Source organism: Miniopterus natalensis, chromosome 8, assembly GCF_054644295.1.
Source record: "Miniopterus natalensis isolate mMinNat1 chromosome 8, mMinNat1.hap1, whole genome shotgun sequence".
NCBI classification, from domain to species: Eukaryota; Metazoa; Chordata; class Mammalia; order Chiroptera; family Miniopteridae; genus Miniopterus; species Miniopterus natalensis.
Genome location: NC_142088.1, coordinates 13,740,465 through 13,765,071, shown reverse-complemented (window position 1 = coordinate 13,765,071; position 24,607 = coordinate 13,740,465). Strand labels below are relative to the sequence as shown.

The following is a 24,607-nucleotide window of genomic DNA, read 5'->3' as shown; positions in this document are numbered from 1 at the left end:
TGCTAGATTTTGTTTTCCCAAGTTGTTTTAAAAATATAAGCATATTTTTATGGTGATGATTAACTGGACTTATTGTGATCATTTTGCAATATATATAAATATCGAATCATTATTTTGTACATCTGAAATCATTATTTTGTACATATGTGTGCCAATTATACCTCAATAAAAAAATACAAGCGTATTTTTTATTGAGATAAGTTTCCGTGAATGTGTTTTTACTGTCATCATCTAAAAATAATTTACTAAGTGCCACATGTGTGGACCTCAATTTAACAAATTTCACAAATCACCAAAGTATAGACATACAACCATACAGAATTAGTTAAAAAAAAAAATCAACTCATTAGAGTCGATTTATAGACCAAAATGCCTTGATAGCAATTAATGCAATGCTTAATTAGGAGCCCCAAAACTCTTTCCAAACAATAAGCAATCAGAAGTCTTATGAAGTCACATGCCTTTAAAACAGTTATTGCTTCTGTATAACATTAGAAAAGCCCACATAGGAAGATTCTTTAAAACATCTGGAACCCAGTACATTTGCTACAGGTGAGCAAACAGAGCCTCCATAAAAACCACAGAGCAGACAAAACGGGCTGATTGACCTGAGGGGCACTCGTATGAATAGCCCATTAGGAGGAGACAGACAGAACGTTTACCCACAGTGCATTTCTCAAGGAAAGGAAACCTCCGAAAAGTACAAAGACGCATCAGCCAAACCATCCCCATTTGCTTAAGGTGTGAAATATCCTTTCCCATCAGACAGACAGCAAATATTTAACAAGGAAAGATGAGAAGCAGGTGCAGAATTTGGGCGATGGGTAAAGACTCCTCGCACCATTTTGAGTCATCAGAGAGGCGTTCAGGTCAGTGACCTTCAGACACAGATAGTGCTTTTGAACATTATAAAAAGTAGGTGGCATTTTAGGAAGAGATCTCTCCCTGGCCCTGGGCCCCAGAAGTCCAACCAATTAAAAAACCCACACACCATGGCCAGTCAGTGGTGAGGAACCTCGGCCATCAGCCAAGGTAAGTAATGCAAGTAAACCCTGAAAGTGTCCTGAAGCCAGGCTTCAGGTGAAAATCAACAAGGTGTTGACTTTGGAGCTCCTAGTGAGTGTCCTCAAAGCCTCAAGTCCCAAAAGGAGCACGGTTTTCTGAGTGACTCCAAGCCAGCTTCCCTGTGCATGTGTCTAATGGGCCACCTGCATCAGAACCACCTTGAGATGCTGCTAAATTCAGACCTCCTAAACACAATGGCCAGTGTGACTAGCGAATGGGAACTTTTAATTAAGAAGCCCACTAAAATGTTCATGCCCACTAAAATTTGAGAACGATGGTACTAGGCCCAGCCTGATCAGTGAATATTTTCACAAATCACACAATGCCAACAGCAGAAGCAAATGTTTATTATTTTGCTGTTATGTAAAGTGTGTATGAAATCATTTTGTATCATAAGTCTCTTATCTACAAAACTTGGTGGGAAAGTTGGGGTAAGGGTTGGAGGTTGCTCAGTGTCAGAGATTCTCTCTAACTCCTGGCTAGACTTCTTGTTTTTTTAATCTTTGAATCATCCAGTTTAAGTGTTGATGTTAAAAAAAATATGTAGGTCATGAGGACAGATAAGAACCCATCATTTTTATGGCTATCTGCGGGTATAGAGTATATTCAAACCTCTAAGACAAGGGTGCATTAATGCTGCCTATTGTGGAAAGACTAAACCTCACTCAGATTAGTGGGACCTACCAAAAGCCTAGAACTGGGTTGAAGTTCCATTTATCAGCTGTGTGACTTTAGTTGCTCCATCACCTAACCATCTAAAGTATGTTTTTATGTTTAAATTGAAAGCATAATGAAAATACCCAACAGGATTAAATGAAATACTGTATGTAAAAGCCTTCATATCTTCTGAATATCAATGGAGCATAAATTGTTAAAATTTTTATTCGTCCAACAGCGCGCAGTTACGTAAACTAACACTGAGCAAGTGCTACATTCAGCCACTGTGCTGGTAGGCACTGGGCTATCCCCATTCGAGACACTATAAAATCTCCCTGGCTGGCTTGTCTCAGTGGTTAGAGTGTCGGCCCTCGGACTAAAGGGTCCTGGGTTCCATTCTGGCCAAGGGCATGTACCTCTGTTGCAGGCTCGATCCCCAGCCCATGCAGGAGGCAACCAATCATTGTGTCTCACTCACATCGATCTCTCTCTCTCCCTCTCTCTTCCCCTCCCTCCCTCCCTTCCACTCTCTCTGAAAAGCAATGGAAAAAATATCCTCAGGTGAGAATTAAAAAAAAAAAAAGATACTCTAAAATTCCCTAGCTTATTTTGTCTGTTGTTCACATCTTTCTTCTCCCACTGGTTGTAAGCTTCATGAGGGCAAGAATATTTATTTTGTTCATTAATATATGCCCTAGTTGCTATTTATAATAATATTAGTAATATAATAAATTAAGTGATTAATTTAATTCATGATATAATAGCAATAATAATGGTTATACGTTATTGATGGCTAATAAGGGTATTGAAAAAGCACAGCTGTTAACTGAAGAGAGGGGAAGAGGAAGGGGGACCTACTCTGCGCTGGGCACTGCACAGGCAGTTGCATTTATTAATACAGTGCTCCCCGTTCCAGGCAGAGTTTCTAGAAGAAGGACCTTTAACTGGCAAATCCCCACCGAACAGTCAGTCCTAAGGCCTGGCCTGGTTGCACCAGCGAGAGCGCTAGAGCATACCTTCTCCCCAAGACTCCTGGAAATCCCAACAGGGAAGAGGAAATATTGCCAGGTCACAGACTTACGCCCTATGTGCTCTCTCCACCACTCCACCCCCAGGAAAGCCTGGAAGGTTTTCATAAACTAAGGGGAGCTCTTCATCAGGAAGCCCTGGGGAGGTGCTGACTGCTCGCCTAGGACCTTACAGCAGGCCCAGGCACAGCTCACAAGTCTGTCACCGCCTGTTGTAAAAGTAGATAAATCAAATGTGGGTCTGGGCTATTAAAACTATGTTAAAAACAATATATATGAGCGAACGGAGCCCCTGAGAGGGGAGCAGGGTTGCTGGAAAAATCATTGTCTCAGAACAAGGGGCCGGCTGGGTTTGGCCCCTGCGTCTCTCCAGGCCTCAGTCAGCCCCAGTCACTCAAAACCTACTTGTCTCCTAAAGTCTAAAACAGGAGCAGCAGCACTTCGTATCCTCCCATCTTCTGAGCTGGAAGGCAGGCCTCCCATGGACAGAAATCTGGAAGGGCATACACTAAATCGTTAACAAGTTACCTCTGGGGGAGGAAGTCATGGGAAAGGAGAGGCGGCTTTTAAATTCATGCACTTGCATATTTTATAAATTTGTCAAAACAAGCATGTATTACTTCTGTAATTTAAAAAATCAATCATGATTCTTTTTTTAAGAGTTCTTTGTTGGGGGATAAAAGTAGGCTTCCCAGGAGACGTGCCACACTGTATGGAAATTCTCAGTGAAAGTTAATTCCAGCTTGCTCCGGTGGGACCAGGGAAAAACACAGATCTCATCTGCTGGTGGACACCAATGTTACGTCGTCCCAGGAACCAGAGTTTTGCCTCTCCAATGGGGCTCCATGCTTGGGATTCCTTTGTGTATCTTTAGCTTCTATGCAGCCATGTGGAAATGTCCTCTCCTTGAACAGCTCATGCTGGAAGGCAATCTGTTGTGTCTTCTGCAAGTCAGCCTGCCCAAGACCAGGGCTCTCTCAGTCTATCTGAAATGATTCCTTGTTTTCAGGACACCCAGAGTCCTGCTGAACAAACTGGTTTAAACCCTTGAGTCCTGTTCCAACAGGTTACAGCAAAGGGATTTATGAGAAGTCGTGTCTGGAAGCTGGAGGAAAATATTTGGTAATGTGAGCAGCCTGGTCCAGAGGCTGGCTGTGGTGTATAACTAGACATCCGCCCTGAGGCCCAGCACGGAGCTGGGTCATGCTACCTAGACCCACAGAACCACAGTGGGCCCCATTCACAAAACCACACCACCCCACGGCCCAGAGCCAGACAGGCTCCACGCTGAGAGCACCTTTTCCAAAATGTGGCAATGCAGACGTGTAACCAGAAAGTCTACCTCTGCCTGTGGTCAGTGTCTGCAACTGAGAATGAGGCAAGGCTAGCATTGCACAATGACTTTCAGAGTTGGAAGGGGCTGTATGGGTGAATTCAGAGGGTGATTTCAATCTGGACTTCACAGAGCCCCAGAAGTCAGAGCAGGCATCTCAAGGAACAAGGGTGAGGCTGAGGTGGGGCTCTGGACTGTCCATTCAGCTTCATCAAGAATGATTTACCATTTATTTATTATATATCTATTTTATCATTTCTCTCCTTATATCTGGCTTCTTCCCTGTGACTTCCCTGTGGTCTAGTCTCAGTATAAAATCATGTTCAAAGAAACAGATGTCCATCAAAAACTACAATCCAAATCAATTAAAATCTACACAAAGCCTTTAAGGAAGAAGCCAAAGGGTAGAGAGCATTCTTAATGCACATCAAGATATCTTTAAAATCCATTACTCCCAATGTCTGCCATTCTCAATATCTTCCACATTGACAGCAGCAGCTTCCTGAAATCTTCCTCTCCATCCTACTCGAAGCCATACTAAAAACTGTCTTCAACATTCAGCCTGTCTGGCTCACCCACCAACCTCCCTCCCCTCTCTACCTCAGGTCTCCATTATGTAGTTCAACTGGCCTTTCTGGCTTCATTGGTGGGTTGGGCTTTCCCCCCCTCTTGCTCCGTATGAGTATGAATCCTCCTTCTTTACAAGGTAGGGAACATGGAAAAAGACTGAATTCTAATAGAGTGGTATTTTTTTTCCTTGTTGCATTGAGGTCCTACAGGGAAAAAAAAAAAAAAAAATCATTTTTAAAAGGATGCCACTGGTCTGGTCCATTCTAAGTGGAGTCTCTGAGAAAATTCTAACTGGTGATCATTCTGCTCCTACATATTAAGTGTCAAGAGCTTCATTACATCACAAAGCAATGTGCATAATTTATTTTTTGCCAGCTTTCATATGTGAAAGTTCTTCCTTAGCCAGGTTTTTTACAGGGTTTGAAGTCTGGCCAAAGTTCCTTTTGCTTAAAAGTATTTCTGTCCATCAACTAGCAGAAATTTATCAGTATCTAAACTTCCACAATGACTTCCCAAGGACTAATGAAATATAAACATATTCTCTAAAACAGGTAAACACTTCAGTCACTAATACCAATTACATCCCCTGAATTCATTTCTCAAATTCGCTAGCCAGGCAACTGGTGACACCTTAAGATTGGGGTAAAGAAGAAAAAAGTTCCAAAGCATGAGTTCACCAGGAGGCAAGGTCCAGAGAGAACCCACAGCAAAGTGGAAGGGACTGGGGCAACAGGAAAGGACAGAGCCAAAGAAAGCAGTGTTAGAAACCTGCTGAGTAACTGGCCTTGACCCACCAGACACAGCCATCCAAGAAGCCCCGAGCTGTCATTATTTGTCAACACTGAGGTGCCAGGTGTACTTTTGGAGTGGAGTACCTCCTCAGGGCACAACCTCAGCAAATCCTCCTGACCTGGCAAGCTCACTAACTCTTCTCTCTTCTCTAACAACCCCACCCACCAGCTTGTCATTGGGTAACAAATACCACCCCCATCCTACTCTCCCTTGTTCTGTCTTCTGTTCCCATCTTCACGCTGTCCAAGCCCACCCAGCTACTCACCTCTCACCGCCTGGTGGGCACCAGGGCCCTGTACTTACCCAGTCTAGCCTGTGCCCATGACCCAATGAGCTCTGCCTCTCTAAAGACTCCCCTCAACTAACCCTTGTCTTCTCTCACTTGTATCTAATTTCCCCTCATCAACTGTACTGCTGTCCTCTGCCTCTAACAGACTTTAGTTACCTAACACCTTTCCTGCCTGATATAGCAAAACCATAATGCTGAATCCTTCCATAATCGGGGCTCTCACAATGTTGTTCAGTGAGTAAGTTAATTAATGAATGAGTGAATAAATAAATGCTTTATAAGATTCGGCAGGGTGTGTTGTGAAAACCACCAAATAACACAACAATAACAACAGCAAATATCTTAGGAGGTTAATGTCCATTATTTATGTCCTTAGAGGCTTATCTGACTCAAGGAACTATGGACATTCATTGTTTTTGTCAATCATCCATTCCCTTTCTTATGATTTTCCTTGGAAATTGTCAATCAAGGCACCAAGGTAACCAAGAGATGGGCTGATGGTCCAGTTGGGCCACCCAGGCCTCTCTCCTCCAGGGATATGCATCTTGAGCTGAGTGATCCAAGAATGGAAATAATTGGAGCAAATTCCTCCAGAATGTTGTGCCCTATATAGACTGGCCAACTGCTTAAAGGCATTGTGGCATCACGTGGGTCCTAGAGCTAAGTTGCCCATGATTGAACATGGATCTACCATTTATTACCTTCATCTCTTTGGATTACTTAAGGTTTCTTAACTCCTTATTGTCTCAGTTTCCTTTATGTATAAAAGTGATATGCAATGCCCATCAGGTCTGGCTTGTACCTCCTGCTTCTGATACTCTGACTAAATCAAGCATGGCAAGAAACTAAAGCAGTTTTCCACTGTATTTTTTGCTAAACTTTTCATGCCTGTTCTCTGGTTCTAAGGACTACTGCCTGAAAGGCTTCTTTAGAAAAAGTGAGAGAATAAATATATACAAAAAACTAGCAAGTGTCTGAATACAGGCCAAGAATCCACCACCAACTTTTCCTTGAGAAGAAAGCCAACGAGGTGCAGCCCACCTGCTCCGCCCATTGGGCTCAAAATTCTTTTTGTTGCTGTCCTTCCTGATATAGACCGGGGCTTCCCCTGTGCAGTCATGTTCTTTGTATTTGACCCCTGCCTATAGTATTCGTTACCTATTTCATTTCAAAATTATTCCAATCCTTTTCAAATATAAATCCCTATTTACCCTCTCCAAATTTAAATTATCCATGTAATCATAAATTTAATGTGCCTTTTAAATTATTTCCTTGACAAACACTTACAGAACTCTTAGAGTACGTCAGGCCTTGCCCTAAGTACTTTACAAGTATTAGCTTATTGACTGATGAGGAAGGGGTCACACAGTGAGCAGTAGAATTGAGTATGAAATCCAGGTAGGATGATTCCAGAACTTGAGTTCAACCTGAGTTAACCACTATGCTGCTCCACCTTTCTAATATAGATTTGAATAACCTAACTATGAAAATGTTTTCATTTTAGTTCATATTCCACTTAAATCGCCTACCTCATGCACCACCAGTGGTACATACCACACTTGGAGAAACACCAGCAGAGTGCAAACAACTGTGGACTTAGAAAAGAAGACATCAGTTCAACTCCTTTTCCACTACTTACTTGCTGTATGGCCACATTTTTCAGACCAGTGTAAGCCTCAGTTTCCCCACATCTTGACTATGGATAATAATCCCTATTTTTCTCACACGTGGTGGCAGAGACTAGAGAATTCCTACCATCACACGTGCTTTGGGAAATAGTGCTGCCGCGAGTCAACTTCAACCCCTCTGATGATGAATAAATGTTTAAAATTAAGGAAACGATGCCCCTGCTTTTTCATTATGAGCATCCCTGTCTGGTTGAAAACCCTTTCAAATAAAAAGTGGATCCTTTTGTTCCTTTGTGCTATAGAAGCTGTTGCTGCTGCCGCCAATTCAAAATAAATTACTTCATGAAGTAAGGTCTGTTTATGTTATTCCACTACCTGATGACTTCCTGTGTATAACATTCACATGTGAGCATCTCAGCCAAAGGCCCATAAAGCCATTTCCCCCACGCTTCACACTCGGCTGTGCGAAACATCTGCTTTTCTTGGCCACCTGAGTTGATGAGTTTTACTTTGTACCACGGTGAGGTCCAGGTGTCAAGCGAGGGCCCAGACATTTTCTTCCCTCATCGCCTCGAGAGCGGTCTGGGTTTATAGCCCCATTTCCCCCACAAGAGCTGGTGGCGAGGAAGGCACGGCAGCTGGGCTTCATTACCCTCAATCAATGGCTTCGACTTTTTTTTAAGGTAGCAGACAGGGCCGAAGGTTGCATTCTCACATTTTCAGCCAGGTTGGAGCTGTGGCCATCTGGGAAGATGGGTGTGAATATAAACCTCAATGAGGAAACTTTGTGTGTGTGTTTTTCCTCTTTGGGAACTCTTACAACTCAAAAATTCCCTGAGTCCTCCCCCTGGGAGTGGCATATTCCCTAGACTGAGCCCTTGAGCTTGGACAAGGATCTGATCTCAGGTCCTTTCTGCTCCTCTTCATTATCAATATGGAATGAGAATAAGTCATGTAATATTAGTGGAGTGTTTTGATATCCTCATATAATATCAAATCTATAATAAACTAGGGAAACCCTGATGTCATAGAGGCCTTTCAGGGGTGCTCCTTCCTGATTCCAACAATCCTTCATTATCACAGGTTTCTTTTGAGCCCTGTGCCCATTTTCACCTTAGCAAACACACCTCAGCATGACAGAAAACTTCACCAGACAACCGATCGCTGTGAAAGGAGAGGAAGATAAATACAGAGGGAACATCCCCTAAATCCCTCATGGCCTGCCTCTGTGCCTCTGTGGGCCAAACCACACCCTGCTAACACGGAAAGAAAGCAACTCTGTTCCTGAACCAACACAGGTCATATTTTGAAAACCAAAGCTTATTAAGGAAATTACTCAAAACATGTTGCAACTGAGTCAATACACTGGCATCCCAGGCAAGGCGCTGCCCATCACGCCTTTTGTACTTAATAACCTGTGGACCTTTGACCTCGCGTTGCACCAACATTGAGTGCCTCTTCTCCTCTTGCTTTGGACTCCTGCTCCAGCTCTGCTTGAAACACATCCCCACCTCAACCTTCACACCCCCAACCCCCACCCCAATCCTCGCTCCTGCTCCTGCTCCCATGGATCCTACACCTGTGCCGGCTCTTGTAAATGCAAAGACTGCAAATGCACCTCCTGCAAGAAGAGCTGCTGCTCCTGCTTCCCTGTGGGCTGTGCATAGTGTGTCCAGGGCTGCATCTGCAAAGGAGCATCAGACAAGTGCTGCTGCTGTGCGTGATGTGAGGGGAGCCTGCTCCCTGATGTAATAGAGCAACGTGTCCAAACTTGCATTTTTTTATTCCACCCTGACCCATTCACTATATTCTCTTTTCTATGAAATATGTGAAGGATAATAAAATTTATTGACTTAAAAAAATGACCTGTGGACCTTCATGGTTTTATAAACAGCCAGTGGATGGTGGTACAATTGGAAAATGAGCCAAGAGAACAAACTTACATTCTTTCCTGAAAGGGGATTTGCACACAGCTATGGTCTGTCTGACACGCCTCCATGCTTCTAGTGGGTCCTGCAGGAGTTTTCCTAAGCCACCCCCATAGCCTGTCTGACCAGAGAAGATCACTTTAATGGTCCTGGTTGACTGTAAATAACTGTATTCATTTAACTGCTTGGGATTTTCCCTTCAAAAAAAAAAACTGTCCCTTTATTGCAGGAATGTATTAAAAAGTGTTAGAAACTTCCCATGCACTGTGCTATTTGTCCAAAACTGTAAGATAAGCAGCATGCCCCCATTTCACAAGCAGGAAAACCCAACAGGCAGAGGTCACAGACCTTGCAGGGGGGTTGATCGGGGTTTACACCTGAGTTTTCTCCAAGTCCCACGTGCTCTATATCAAATGAACTCCTTCAACTTCTCTTCCCTCTGTTCAGAGCTATCTCAATTGCCATTCCTAAGTACAGGTGACCCTTGAACAAAATGGGTCTGAACTGCATGGTTCACTTATACGTGCATTTTTTTTTCAATAGTCAGCCTTTACTATCTGCAGTTTCACATCCACAGGTTCAACCAAGCACAGACTAAAAGAATTTTCGCTTTCTCAACCACAGATCTCCAATGGCTGATTGAAAATACCATTTTCCATCTGTGGCTGGTTGAATCCAGGGATATGAAGGGTCGACTGTGGAGTCAAAAGTTGCTCGCGGATCTTCCACTCTGTGGGGGTCAGAGCCTTTTACCCCACATTGTTCAAGAGTCATGTGCTTACTCTCCCCTTTGCAAGAAGTGTCCTCTCTCCTTTCCACCCATGCTTGGAAGCCCAGCCTGTCCAGGCTCCTCCAGGGCCTCTCTTCCCTGCATCTTGTGTTTTCTCCTCTCCACTGACAACCACATTCTCCTTTGCTCTCTCAGCCAAATTTCTTAAAAGCAAACTACACCCTTCCCTTTGTTCAATTCCTACCTGCTGCTCACAGCCTTGAATGTCCACCGAAAAGACAGCTTCAATGCACTGCTGGTCTTTTCCTTTATCTTTACTACATTCTGATTCCATCCAGACCTCAGGCAAATAAGCATATGCTGATCTGTATGCCAAAAGTAGATATATATCCAGATACTACACACTTTTCTCCATGAATTTTTCAAAGCACCTTATTAAATATTTTCCCAGGTTTTTTGTTTTCTCTTTGTTGAACAATTGGAGCTACCTGAAAGTAGTGGGACTTGGGACATGCATGCAATAAAATTAGAATCAAATACAAAATAGAACTCAACCCCTTTTTACCAAATGGAATCAGCTGTGCTTGTTCACTAACTACCGAAGTAAGAGCCATAGTTCTTTAGGAAACAACATATATATATATTTTTTAATTTGGCTAATATGACATAGAAGCCTCACTTTCCATAGGTGGAGAACATGGAAAGAAGAAATTGTTAGCTCCATCAAAAACCTGAGTCGTGTTAGCAGAAAGGTAAGGAAAAACCATTTCAATGCATTGCTGGAATGTGGGTAAATTGGTGCCACATTTTTTTGGAGAAAGACTTCTCCAAAAACTTTCTCAAAATAAAAAATACATATACTCTGGTCGAGCGGTTCCACTCCTTTAGAACTAATCCCACAGGGTTACTCATGTCTATGCACAAGGAAATGTTTGTTATAATATTCACTGTAGCATTTAAAAAATGAGGCAGCTCAATATCCTATGAAATGATCTCCAAGACAAGATACAAAGAAAGAAAAATGCAGAACAATATGCATAATGCTAATATTTACGGAGGTGGGACACACACACACACACACTTGTATTTGAAAAGACTATAGACAAATAAACACATACATACACATTTGGACTTGAAAAAATTGTGTCTGGCATTTTATACTAGAAAGTTCTCTTAGCTATTGTCTTTGGGGAGAGGAATTACGGCCTGGGGGCTGGGAGTGGAAAGAAACTTACTTTCCCTCTACTTTTTTATGTACTAACTTAAAATCTTGCCTTGTGCAAGTATGAAATTGTTAAAAAAAAAAAAAAAAAATTTAACCTTATGTTAATTTGAACATTTTTCCCCCCAATTAAGTGTAAATAATTGCCATAATGTAAACATTTTTTCCCAGTTAAGTGTGAAGAGTTGCTGTAAGATTTGAGAGGCATGGGTAGGCCAACTCTGAAGTGTGTTTTAGCCACACATCCGGCATGAAAGAGGTTTTTATGGTGCTTTTCCCTGGTTTTGATTTTCACTGTTTTCAGAACTTTAAATGAAGCGTTACTATAAAGGAGGCACAAAGTATTTAACCCATGCACAAGAGCCTGTCTCATTAGTTCACATGCATACCTCTTAGGTCACACAGTGGCCATCAGCTGTACCTGGGAGAATTTCCAAGGACAATCTCACTGCTCCTTGAAATAGTTTTCTGTCCTGCAGGTTCCTGGTCTCGGAATGTAAGCAATAACATTCCCCAGCCACTGACCAGTCTGTTCCCTCTACGGCATCTTCGCTCGATAACATAAATCATTAGGACTCCATCATTTCAGCTATCCCCTCAAGCTCTCTATTCCCAATACTCTATTGCAAGTTTATGGAACCACATTCAAACCTTCCTTTTCTGGCTCAGAATAATTTTGCTCTCTTCCCTCAGGAGCCCCCCACTAACCTGGCATCTACTCAACAGTCAACCTCACACCCCAGGAGAGAAGGGTTGATGCCGGAGACCATGATCCCCAGCCACGAAGGAAGCACCCACAAGACAGCCGTTAGCAGACATCCAGGGACTCCAGGCAGCTCTGGTCCTCATAACAACTGTTATTGGAGAGGCGGTTTTACAGCAGCCACTGTTGTCAAGTGGAAATAAATTTTTAATAATAAGAATAACAGCAGTGGATTGATACTTTGGCTCTCCTGGAACAGCCACCCAGGGATATTCCAGCCTTAAAGTTCTATCAGTTCAAGCAAAAGTTAATGTTTCCACCCCCACAGGGGAACACTTCAGCTCTTAATCTCTTTTACAAGCAGCAGAGGACCTGGCCACAGGCAGGCAGCCTGTGAAGGACCAAGCAAGGAACTGCAGCCCTTCTCTGTGTCTCTGTGTTTCTCAGCAGCCCTTCTTTCCAGCTTTCCTGTAGGTGTGGTAAATCCACATGCGTGATTCTCAGAAACCATAACTCGCACTTTCTCTGGGTGCCGAACAATCTCAGAATGCTAAGATGCTTTCAGGAGCTCCTTCTCGCCTCAGCTTCTGGCACTGATGAAGAATAGGTAACCACCTCATCTGCCCTCCTCAATTTTGTTCACGTGCTACCAAGGCTCACCTAAGGGAGCAGAAAGACTTCCAAGCACACAATGTGAATTTGTATCTTTACACATCTGATACGCAGTACTGACTATTCTCGAATCCTCATGCAGTTTGAAAGAGAACACAGTGCAAGTAAAATCTGAATTGATTTTAGCCTGATTTTTCCATGAAATGGGGACTTATAAATTACTCTATGTGTCAAACTCTGCCCTTTTCCCCTGATCCAGTAATCACTCTTAGTAACTTGGGAGATCTAAACTACACATTTGTAACTACCATAGGCCCTGACTGGGTTATGTATTTAATTCAGCTGAGACTTTGGCGTGTTATGTTCTATTAATTCACAGACAACCTATTTTTATCATGATGCAGAGCCAACTTCTTTTTTGAGATATTGGACTTGCTATAAACACAGTGCAATAAGAAGGAATTCTCCTTTCTGGCTTAACCTGGTTATTGGCCTAACTATCCACATAAGAAAAGAAAAATCCTCAAATGCTCCCAAACTTCACAGACGTAGTTTTGTCTGTATCTTTCCTCAAAGAGGAGACCATGACTATAGTTTTATTTTCATATTTTAAGTTAACAGCAAGAGAAAGATCCTAAGTCAATCCGAAAACCTCAGCTATTCTGAATTAGAGGTAAAACTGTGAATGTTAGTTATAAGCACAAACTGTGTCTGGCATCTAAACTACCTTTAATGCACAGATGTAATTTAGCTAGCCACAGTTTGCGTTAAATGAGTTTTAATGGTTTTTAAAGGTTTATGTCTTCTTTCTTTTTAAGACTAACTTGTTCAAGTACTTACTATGGCACTAAAACCTGGAGTTAACTACTGTTGTTCATAATGGATTTTCAAAATTCAAGTGCAGGTAGAGAATAAAAGCTGTTGACCAATGTTTGCCTATTGGAGGAAGAAAGGGGAAATGAGTGAGCAGACAGAGCTTTATGATTCAGAGTAAAGGATGGTGCTAAATTCCTCATAAAAACGTAAATTCTCAAGGGCCGCCTTTCAACCTCAAGTCTGAAGGCTGATTCTGCGCATGACTACGAATGGGATCCACAATCCCATGACTCAAAAATACCAGGCCATTTCAGCCAATATCTCTGTCTCCATCTTTTTTTTTTTTTTTAAATATATCTTTATTGATTTCAGAGAGAGGAAAGGAGAGGGAGAGAGAGAGATAGAAACATCAATGATGAGAGAGTCATTGATCGAGCCCGCAACCCGGACATGTGCCCCGACCGGAAATCGAACCCCAGTCGCCTGGATCCTAGGTCGACGCTCAACCGCTGAGCCATGCCCGGCCGGGCTCTGTCTCCATCTTTTAAAAGCATAGATTTTGTTCCTATTTTTACTACTCAACTTCAAATGTTCTCTTTTGGTCTAAGTTATGAGGTCAACAAAAACAGTCAGAACTGACTTTTCAAGATGTTGTATATTTTTTTCCACCTTTGTGAGAATGCTCTGCTGAACAGGGGAGAAAGCTTGCTCTCAGAATACCAGTACTGTATAATTTAGCACCCTCCTTCCAGTGTTCCATTCACTTAGAAGATTATCCCCTCTCCCTTCCCCATATACAAGTCCTTCCCAACCTCCAAATCACATTAAAGACTGTTCTAATGACACTTCTTCCCCTAATACCAGCAAAGAGCCAACCCCACACGAGCACTCAAAGAGCTGTGGGAGACCGATGCTATGTTTCTGCTCTTGGAGGACCTCTAAGTTGTAACCTTTCAAGAGTTGCATGTACCCACAGGATGTAGCTCAAGGTAGGGCAGAGGTTAAATAAGATAAAACTTAGGTTCATGATGCTTGGTCTAAAGCTTAGCTATAACTGTCACCTCTGAGGAGCTATGCCTACGCCCACACTATGGTCATAAACTGCCTCCTCCTCACCCTTCCCCACCCTTCTGAAACACTACCCACACACATTTCACCCTGGCTTGCTGAAATTGTTTGAAAAGGAATTTATGGATCTGTTTCTTTTCCAGAAAGTACAGTTTGTTTCCCAAAAGAAAATGTTACTATTGGACAATCAAACATATATAAGTGTAGGAAAATTGTAAAAGTCTTTGAAATGAACAAAAAAGATTAGAAGTTGTCTTCAGTGGAAAACTAGGTATTGTCGAAGCGTCATCTTCCAGGGCATTTGACTCCATGAGGCCTTTGTGCCTTTTATTGACTTTGAGCTATTTTACTTACAACTCTGTAAATTGTAGATAACTGGAAGTAATGCAAATGATTCTTGTTGATAGATATGCAAATGAATTTTTCCCTGAAAATACAATTGGTTTTCTTCTGTTGCTGTGGAATGAGCCCAGTTTTGCATATCTGTAAATTTATTGCTGCATTATTGCTGGTTCTTTGAATTCCTTGAACCAGTTGTAACACCTTACTGGTTTCCTCATTAATTAATGACTTTAATAACATCTCTAACATGTGATAACTTGATATCTGAAGTTCTTGATTATACTTTATTTTGAAAAGTATCCTTTATCCACGGGACAGTAAACATTATTCTTTACCTTCCCCACTGAAGAGTTCATGGAGTTCACCTCAGGTGGGCATCAAGGGGCCCCTCCTCTCTGGTCTCTACTCTTGCTCTCTTCCCTGCCCGCCACTAATGTCTTCTCAGTCTTTTTAGTCATGTACCCCCATGACAGGTTCTCAGCCATCCAGTTTCATCTGAAGGGCAGAGGGAATATTTTGATCCTTCTGTTTCCTCAGCATAAAACAGCTACAGGGGAAAAAAATAAAATAAAATTTTCTATTGCTAGTATCAATAGCCCATCAGACCAAAACTCCAGTGTGATATATTAGTTCAAATTGTCAAAATCCCCTCTAACAAAGAAGGTGGACGTGAAGGGGCTTAAACTCCCTTCTACCACTCTGTACTTCCTTCCTCTTTCTATTGAAAAGGCAGGTTGCTAATTTGTCTTCCACTAATGAGGATGGTTTCTATATTGATCCACTCTTTCTTCATCCTGTTTCTTTCATGGCTCTCAACCAGCTCTATGCAACATTAATTGAGCATTTGCTATGTGCTGGGCTTTGTTCTATTTACTGGAGACTCATAGACCCCAAAGAGCTCAGTTTTGAAAGGATCAGCTCCACATCAACAGATAGTTATAATACAATGTAGCCATGCAGCACTTAATAAATCTGTACATTTTCAGAATGACTGTCATGAAAATATCCAGCCTGTGGCTAAGTCTCAGTACAGCACTCAGACCTAGGGTCCTTCGGCCTTAAATTTGAACAAACCCAACTGTCTCCCAACTAGAAGAACCTGTCTGAACAAAAAATAGTAGAAATCAGGTATTTCAAATTTTTAGTTATCAAGCTACTGTTACTGGAAAGGGGACTAGGCCCTGAGCAGGTCTGCCTAGGGCAGCCGGTAGTATGTGGATTCTTGACTTCATGTAAGAAAAATTTCACAACAGAAGTCAGGTGAATTTTAGAGGACATTTATTAAATCTGGGGACAGTGAAACAAGGAACGGCCTAGGATAACAGGAGAGGGACTAGGTGGGTCAATGAGCCTAGTCTGGGCTGCTTTGGCTCACTAAGAAGTCAGAGAAAAGGGGCCTGAGGATAGGTTTAGGGTGTTTGCCTGGGACCAACTGCCACTGCCCATTTGCTGCCCTGGTTGCAAGCCAGGTGGGGTCCCTTAGAGTTTAGGAGATGCATGCCTGTGGTGAAAGGAGAGGGGGAGGGGAAGGCAAGGTGGGACCTTCGTTTTTTGAGGGGTTTAAAGGCTGGGTGTTTAGGGGAGGTCTTAGGGGATGATCTCAATAGAATATCCATCAGCTTTATGCTAATGTGCCAAAATGAGATTTATTTCCTTAACTTCATCTATCATTAGGTGTGGTTGGCAAATGGCACTAATTGGATTTCTGCTGTGTGTCTCCCTAAGTAGGGGTATTAACCCTCTGGTTGAAGAGGAAAAGTGTAAACCATTTACTCATATGTCTTTGGTTTAGGGAAGACAGGATTTACTAGATGGCTGCAAACAGCTTGGCATCTAGATTTTCTAGATGGCTGCAAACTTGGTTTAGGGAAGATAGGATTTACTAGATGGCTGCAAACTGTTGTTTAACTACCTGTCTCAGTTTCCCTATTCCACTTTACTGTCTTACTGGCCTGTCTCATTACTACTCACAATCCAGAAAATGTCAATGTTAGTTGGCTTTCAAGATGACAATTCATGAAATACAGAGTTAAGAAAACTATATTGAAGGGCATTTAAATGACTGGGACACTCTGCACTGAGACTCAACATTGGGGAGGGGCGCCTCTCTACAGTGAGTGGGCAATTGATTTCTTTGACCTCCAAGAGGTTTCCAGAGTTTGTCCTGTTTATGAGTAATTTTTAAAGTACATTCTAGACCTACCTTCCTTTCCAACTGCTCAGGCTTCACTAGGCTTTTAAACTATCTATTTTGTTACAGTACAAACAACTCTACAAGCAGGCCTCCTGCTTCTCCCCTCAGGCTGTGCAGAATTATTCATACTCAAAGTCTAAAGACGAACATCAGCATGAAAAAAAAAACAGGAAGGAGTGAAAACAAATTAACAATCCAAACAGCCATCTCCATGCCCGTCAGGAGAATGCCTTTGGTGTCTCCTCCCAGAGTCAAGGGGTTTTCTGAGTCAAAGATTAAAGGATACATTTCTGGGCTCAGAGAACAAACACACTGTGAAACGTACATCCACCCAAGGCAACCAGGACAAATTATGCTTATGCAGAACCAGGGTGTGCCTTCAACCCTGCAGGAGTCTCCAAAGCCAGATGAGCCTACTGCATGTTCAGTGTGCTGCACCCACCAGGCATAGATCTGAAAGTGCATTTCATAGTTTCCTTCATGCTCGGGTAGGGAAAAAAGGAAAAGCACGGAAAAACAAGCAGCAGAAAGATAAGCCATTAAGCCCTCTTTGGGAGTGTTGTAAAACCTTACCTTAGAGCAGTTGTTACCTACTGGGGTGACTTTGCCCCACAAGAAAACACTTGGTAATGCCTGAAGATATTTTTGATTGTCACGGCCGGGGGTGGAAGCTGCTACTGTCATCTTGTAGGTAGACAGCAGAGGATGCAGCTGAACACCCTATAATGTGCAGGTCAGTCCCCACAACAAAGAATGAGCTGGTTCGCATGTCAGTAGTGCTGAGGTTGAGAAACTGCCCTAAAGAGACTAAGCAGTGAAAATAGAATTTCCGCCCCGCACCCCCCCCAACACACACAGCTGAAAGGTTGGCTTCATGGGTGTGAAACCTGTGCAATTGCACAGGGCCCCACACTCAGAAGAGTTGCTGCACTTGATATAACCCCCTGCTGTTGCCATCTTGAAATTCTTAATAATTTTGAACAAGAGACCCAACCTGTTCATTTCACCCTGGGCCTGCAAATTATGAAGCTAGTACTGGCTCCATAATTAATTAAAGATGGGGACAGTGAAACAAGGAAGGGCCTAGGATAGAAGCAACAGGAGAGGGATTAGGTAGGGGAATGAGCCGAGGTTGGGCTGCTTTGGCTCACTAAGAAGTCAGAGAAAGGGGGGCCTGGAGACAGGTTCAGAGGGTTTGCCCCAGACGAGCTGTCACTGCCCATTGCTCCCTGGTTGCAAGTCTCATGGGGTCCCTTAGAGTTTAGCAGATGCATGCCTGTGGGGGAAAGAGAGAGGAAAGGGAAAGGTGTTGGTGTGCTCCTGGGAGGGAGAACTTGCTGTAGGACCTTCGTTTTTTGAGGGGTTTTAAAGGCTGGGAATTTAGGGGATGTCTTAAGGGATAATCTCAATAGCGTATTCATCAGTTTTATGCTGATGTGCCAAAATGAGATTTATTCCCTTAACAGCACCTGTGCTTAGGTGTGGTTGGCAAATGGCACTAACTGGATTTCTATCTGTCTCCCCCGAGTAGGGTGATTTAAGCTATTCACCCTCTGGTTCAGGAGATGTGTAAACCATTTATGCCTAAGGATCCTCGGTTATAGGAGATAGGATTTTTGCGATTTACTAGATGGCCGTAACTGCTTGGCTATTTAACTCTCTGTCTCAGTTTCCCTGTTCCGCTCGTCCTGGCTCACTAGCCTGTCTCATTACTATGTGCAAATGCACGGGCACGAAAGAGACAGCCGTTTACTAGAGCAGAACCATATGTCTCCACCACATTCCCTCTCCAGCCCCTACATTCCACTGTCTCATAGTAGTGCGTGTTCTTGTTCTGCTTTTAAACCCCCCTTTTGGATCATGGCAGAGCTGACGCTGGATGATCTACCCACGGGTAGACTTCAAAGTGCCTGCAGACTCCCTTGATCCCCCATCAAGCTGTTTAGGAAATTCACACAAAGCACCAAGAGCCAGGCAGTGAAGTATATGACATAAAAGATATTTTCTCAAGGACCTGGGAAAAAATCTGGCGGGACTATAGAGGGTGTTTATTCTCTGCAAGGGCAGTAGGGCTCTGCTCCAATAACCCTTGCAGAGGTTACAGAAACAATCCAAGACAAGCGTCGGAGTACCTGTACTCAAATAAAACCAACGTTCACATCATCTCCTCTGTGAAAGTCCTTTTGTGTCATGTTTTCCATTGTTAACAAACCTGTGATTATGCCTAAAATGTCCTATTAAAAACCTCAGTGAGGGAAGAACAGACACTTGGCTTCTTGCTAATCACTTTTAATCTAGTTCATCAGTAACAACCTACTGAGCAGTCGGAAGGGTCATCCATCAGACCCTATCCACAAGCAATCCTGTTCACTTTTCCAAAAGGATCACTCGAAATGTCCTGTTTGTGAGATAACCTGCAGTGCTCACCTGAAAAACAAACAAGAGCAACAACCAATTCCTCTTTTGACCACCAGACCAGTATGATAAACCCTGCCTAAAAGGTCCAGGTTCCTTCAGTGGAGACCTACCAAACGTGCCTCTGCTGCCACCTTCTGAGAAACCATCCAGCACACCAGTTTAATAGCACCTGCCATGTGGGAATCCCTCTGAGCACTCAAGAACTGCACTTACAAAGTAAATGGGCTTTGGGAAAAATATTAAAGCACAAATCACAGTCACTGCCACATCAGTAAACAGTTGAGGCCATCAATAATAATTTCCAAGTTTGCAAGCGATTTTACTTGAAGCGATACACAGAGCAGAATTCCGTGCCGTGGGCTGCAAGCAGGCAGCCTTGACTGTACAGTGGGACTCTTCAGGGGCCCGTACAAGGACCATGGGAAAGGCAGAGAGAGAGTCCACAGGCTCTGAGAGGAACAGCTTAAATTCTAAAGATAGAGGTTTTGCTTGTCTGCTCCTAGGAAGGAGTAAAGATCAAAGGCTGTGAGCCTGCCTTTCCAGGTGAAGTGGAAATGAGATCAGTGCACCTTCTGAGGCATCACCCAAGGCATGCCTATTTCACCCGAACAGCAACCCAGACCAAATCTGCAATAACAATGATGACAGTAACTATGAAGATTTCACAAGGGCAGGGACTGGATTCCATTCGCTGCTACGTTCCCGGGACTAGAAGAACAATTCATAGGAAGTGCTCCATAGATGCTTACCAAAGAAACAGTCCCAGCTATCATTTATTGATTCTATGTTTTATGCAAGTCCTTTAAAGTTCTTATCTCATTTCATCTCTATAATAACCTATGAGGTAGGTATGTATTATTCTCCATGGGTTATTAATGGAGAAGGTGATAACAGGCAGACTTGGTAATGGCCAGACTGACCAGAGAGAAAGTTCCTGTTATGTTACTGGTAGCCATGGAGAGGTGGGCTAATAATAATAACAATCAGTTACTGGGAAATTACCGTGTGCCAGCAGGTGCTCAGCATGATCTTTTTTACTCCTAACAACAGCTTGATGAGATAAATGTTACTGGATATTGCCATTTTATAGATGAGAGTCAGAAAGTTTAAGCAATTTGCTGGGATTCCAACCCAGGACTGCCTCATTGACTGTGACTTCTCCCCAGATACCCTGCCTCTCATGATATGTGTCGAGCTGCACACCTCCCTCCAGGGAATCCCCCATGAAAATAAAATAACGTCAGTCATCCCCTACATGGAATGCCTACCAAATGGCTAACTGCAAGATATTTTCCCCCAAAATATTTACCAGCATAGGTACAGAAAAAAAAAAAAAGATACCTGAAACAGCAATCTGAGGATTCAGGTTGGTTGGTGTACAATGGAATGGAATCTCCTCTATACAATGGCGAATGTCAAAAGGTCAGCTGGAAGAAGAAAGCATGAAACCATGGCAGCAACTTGGCTCCTCTACTCGGCTGTCTTGTAAATGCTGCAAATTTCACAAATTTAAACAAAAATCTTGGATATCCACATAAAAATGTGCACACAAATGTTCATAGCACCATTATACATAATAGCCAAAAAGAGGAAACAACCCAATTGCCCATCAACTGATAAATGGATAAGTAAAATGTGGTATGTCCATACAATGGAATATTACTCAACAATAAAAAGGAGTGAAATACTGGTTACATGCTACAATGTGAATGAACCTTGAAAACATTATCCTAAATGAATGAAGTCAGACACAAAAGGCTACATAGTGTGTGATTTTACTTATACTGAATGTCCAGACTACACAAATCTATAGACACAGAAACTACATTAGTAGTTGCCTAGAATTTGGGGTAGGGAAGTGGGGGCAGATGTGAAGAATCAGTGATGACTAAAGGGTAGTTTCTTTTGGAGTAATGACAATATTCTAAAACTGATTATGGTGATAGTTGCATAACTCTGTGAATACATTAAAGTCCATTGAATTATACACTTTAAATAGGTGATCTGTACTGTGTATTATATCTCCAAAGTAGATCTCAAACTTTGCCCATTTATTCTCATCTTCATCATCTCTACCCTAGTCCAAGCCACCATCCTCCCTCATTCCGACCTGATCTTCCTTCTATTGTTGCAATTCTCCAATCCATTCCCTATGAATTGCAAGAGTGATTGTCTTAAAATGAAAATCAGATTGTGGCTCTCCCTGGTCCAAACTCCTTCAGTGATTTGCCCATTTCAGGGATACAACATCCATGTTCCCCGTGGCCTCAGCATTCCACACTGAGATACACTACTCTCCCTTCTGTACCTCAATTATGCCACCTCTAGGCCTTAGCACTTACTATTCCCTCTGACTAGACCAGTCTTCCTTAAAATATTTGCATGATTGACTGTCACTCATTCTGTAAGTCTCAACTCAAACGTCCCTTCTCAGAGATGTCCCTGGCTGCTCTATGTGGAGGGGTCTAGCCCGGTTCCACTCTAGCTCACCTCAGGGTCCATTTTTATAGTTCTTATTGTAATTTGTAGTTACTTTGCTTATTTGTCTACTCTTCCCCATTAGAAACTAGGTTTACTGTTTTCTTTATAATTAATATCAACATTTGTTTTTAATGAAATAGTGAGTGAAAGCCCATAGAAATCCTACATTTTGAGATTGGTTAGAGAGGGATCCAGCAAAGGAGATTGAAAAGGAGCTATGTTCCTGAAAACGTCCCCAGTATAAAAAAAAATTAACAATCATGAGAAAAGCAGGATTATAGAACCCCAGTGAAGCTATGAAAAACCTCACAACTGTGGTAGGCAGTTAGACAGACATAAGCAGGGCAAGGACAATGGCCAGGTACGGAAGGTCACCAGGGCAGAAATCCCTGAGTGCCTGGCAACAGGTGAAACAGGGAAAACAAGGACCTCACCCCTAGGGTAACCTTTCCTCCTCTAGAATATCATTGGTCATGTGATTTAGACACCCTTACCTTTCATTTCACTGGTCATGCGGCTCGGGCCCTCCCCTGACCTTTTCTCGCCCTGATGTGTTGCTAGTCATGGGATAGACCCCCTTGGAGAAGGAGTGAGGGGCTGAAGAGTGGAACCCCCATTCAGGCTCTTGCACAAGCACTCCCATAAGCATTAACCTCTAAGGATAACATCTAGGCCTCAGTTTGTGTTCCAGGCCCATAAAAGCTACGCCACAGCTGACATCAGGATCAGCTGCAATGACTAATGACCCCTGACCTATCAGTGGAGACCACCACCCTGAAAGGACATACCTGGAACAGTGATGAATATTCTATTGGGATCCTCCTAAGACCTCCAGATAAATACCCTCAAGAAGGAGGACCCAGCACAGCGAGCTCTTTCTCTTTCTCTCTCACTCTCTCTCTTTCAAGCCTGCACCTTTCCCCACCCCTTTCCCCCAGGTGTGTTTTCCCTGCCTCTCTCTTTCTCCTAAGCAACAAGGGTTCTTCCTTTGCCTCTGTAACTTGTTTCCTAAGCCCACACAGTTCAGCTGGCTCACTTCTTCCATGGCTCACTTCTTCTACCTCTGTGACTTTCTAAATAAACATTCTCATATAGTTTGACCCTTGACTCTGAATTCTTTCTTAGCCAGAACTCAAATATCAAAGTTGTTGAACGGAGGTCCAACTGCCAGTAACATTCTGGTGATGTTTCACTGCCAATATAATGATTTTTATATTTACTGAACTAAAACAATAGCATATAAAACAAAGATTATCAATAATATTTCATAGACCTTACATTCATAATAGTGGGTGTGGTGTAATTAATTTCCCCACGTATTATCCTAGTTTGAATTCAACATTTTGAGACTTCCCTTACACATAATTCCAAAGAGATACTTATAAATTTCTTCTGTTTTGTATGCAGAAAATACAAATTAAAGAGGCATTTTTCTTCTGGGTGTGGGTTTCCATCCAAAAGTTGGATGATTTTCTAAAATTGAATGTATCAGTCATTGAGTCACTTTTCCCAAGTAACGACTCAAAAAGCCTAACAAATGTATATCCTTCCAAAATTCTTGCAGTTTCAGAAATAGAATACAGAGTATTATAGAATCAATTGTTTGGAGACATCATTAAGAAAGGTTGCCAATACTTCAATTAAATGCAGGGCAAGGAATAAACAATGGGGGGAATGGAGTAGTTGGGCAGATGTCCTGGAGACTTCAGACCGAAGGCTGCCAAGTCCTTGTTTTCCATCCTTCCACCATGCTGAACTATGCTGGACTCTGCTGTCTCAAGATTCTGACTCAGGAGGCCTGCAGGGAGGTCCAGAGATTGTACATTTGTAACTCCAGAGGCATTCTGACATGAAGTCAAGGTTGGAAAACACTGCTGTAGGCCAGGCACTGTGAGAAGACTGGGCCACCAGGGTACAAATACAATCAGGATTTGGAGTTACCCGACAGGAGGTCTTGTCTGGGAATAACAGTTATTTATTTAAACATGTATTTCAATGCAATATGATAAATGCTCTAAGTACATTGCCATGAAAATACAGAGAAAAAGAGGGCTGTCCAAGTAGGAATCATATTTGTTATGAAACAATGAGGGAATTTTGAGGATTGAAATGGGACAAGGCCTCCTGCCATGTGAGAACACAGGGAAGAGAGGGCCATCAAGGAGCCAGGAAGCTGACTCTCGTCAGACAGAATCTGCTGGCACCTTCTTTTTTTAAAAATATGCTTTTATTAATTTTGGAGAGAGAAAGGGGGGGAGAGAGAGAGAGAGAGAAACATAGATGTGGGAGAGAAACATCAATTGATTGCCTCCCATATGTGCCTCAACTGGGATCAAACCCCCAACCTGGGTTTGCTCCCTTGACGGGGAATCAACCCACAGCCTTTCCATGTACAGGATGACACTCCAACCAACTAAGCCACAGCAGCCATAGCTTGGCTGGCACCTTGATCTTGGACTTCCCAGTCAGCAGAACTGTGAGAAATAAATGTTGTTTATAAGCCAAATAATAATAGTAATAATAAAATGGAACAAGGACTCTTCAGTGTTATTTGTGATTTTCTATGTTTCCATGTAACCTTTAGTGATCTGCCTTCAGAGAAAGGTATCCCCTTACCCATCCATCAACAAACCATAGAGAATCTAAAATTGGTCTTAACTGGTCCATGTTCCTTTAGTGCTTGGTTTGCTAAAATACTACTATTGCTATTACTACTACTACTACTACTACT

General features: G+C 42.6%; 1 pseudogene; it reads left to right on the top strand.

The window, feature by feature from the left end:
• Positions 1-820: 820 nt before the first annotated feature.
• Positions 821-9,086, top strand: LOC107524812 (metallothionein 1H-like protein 1; annotated as a pseudogene).
• Positions 9,087-24,607: the final 15,521 nt, after the last annotated feature.